This window comes from Octopus bimaculoides, chromosome 3, assembly GCF_001194135.2.
Source record: "Octopus bimaculoides isolate UCB-OBI-ISO-001 chromosome 3, ASM119413v2, whole genome shotgun sequence".
Taxonomy (NCBI): Eukaryota; Metazoa; Mollusca; class Cephalopoda; order Octopoda; family Octopodidae; genus Octopus; species Octopus bimaculoides.
In genome coordinates this window covers 36,651,922-36,653,316 of record NC_068983.1, presented here as the reverse complement: position 1 = coordinate 36,653,316, position 1,395 = coordinate 36,651,922, and positions in this window count along the sequence as shown.

The following is a 1,395-nucleotide window of genomic DNA, read 5'->3' as shown; positions in this document are numbered from 1 at the left end:
ATTTTTGGTACACTGCGCGTATAAGAAACAAAAACGGGTAGGTAGGTGTGGGTGATCAATCATGTTTGGCATATCTGTTAATCAGAGCTGACCTGGGGTTAAATAGCATCAATTTACGGGTTAATCCACCCTTTAAGATCTGACACAGAAAACTAAGGCAAACATTAGAAATTACAACAAACAAAGCTTACGAAGTGCTCTGGTACGGATATAGCCGCACTGTTTAAACTTACGAAAGAGTTATTTAATATCCCACCCCACCACAAACAAAACTATACTCTCTTAATCACACACACACCTTTGAAGTAAGCTGGTTCCTTATTCTGTAATTTACGGACGTTTATGTCACCGTCAGATATTATCCTTTTCTGCACATGGTTTCTCTTGCAGAACACGACTCTTGTGTTGTCATTTAACTGATCACATGCAGCTGGTGATCGACTAGGGTATACCCCTGTCATGGACTAACTTTCTCTTACAATGCTTTCAGGCTTGCAAGAGAGACAAATAACAACAAAAACAACAACAATAATAATAATCTTTTCTCCTATAGGTACAAGGCCTGGTTTTTGTGGGGGTGGGAATAGTCGATCACATTGACCCCCAACTGGTACTTAATTTCTCGACTTCGAAAAGATGAAAAGCAAAGTCAACTTCGATGGAATTTGAACTCAGAACGTAGCCTCAGACGAAATACTGCTAAGCATTTCGCCCGGCGTGCTAACGATTCTGCCAGCTCGCCGCCTTCATAATAATAATAATAATTATAATAATAATAATAATAATGATGATGATGATGATGATGATGATGATGATTTCTGTTTTTTTAGCACAAAGAGTTTACATCAAGGAAAACATCATGGACGACACAGGACAAAATATTGAGTGTGTGTGTAGGTGTCTGCGTGTGTGTTATGAAGGTTTAACGAAAAAACAAAAACAACAAACAAAAAAATTCAGCTATATGCACAAGGCCTAAAATTCTGAAGGAATAGGTTAAATCAGTTACATCGACCCAGTGCTCAACTGGTACTTATTTCATCGACTCCGTAAAGATGAAAGGCAAAGTCGACCTCGGCGGAATTTGAAATCAGAACGTAAAGACGGACGAAATGCCGCTAAGCATATTGTCCGGTATGCTAACGATTCTGCCGGGCCGCGAGTGACAGACTGTCAATAAATACTTAGGTCTACCTGGCAGGACTTCCATTTCAGTTTAATATGCTATCAGTAACAATTTATCAAGTTACCTGATCACATACCCTAAACCTAATTATTTGTCATCACGATGCTCATGTTTTAAAATGGGATCTATCTATCTATCTATCTATCTATCTATTATCTATCTATACACATGTACAATAAACTTAATTATTTCGTCACAACACCAACTTT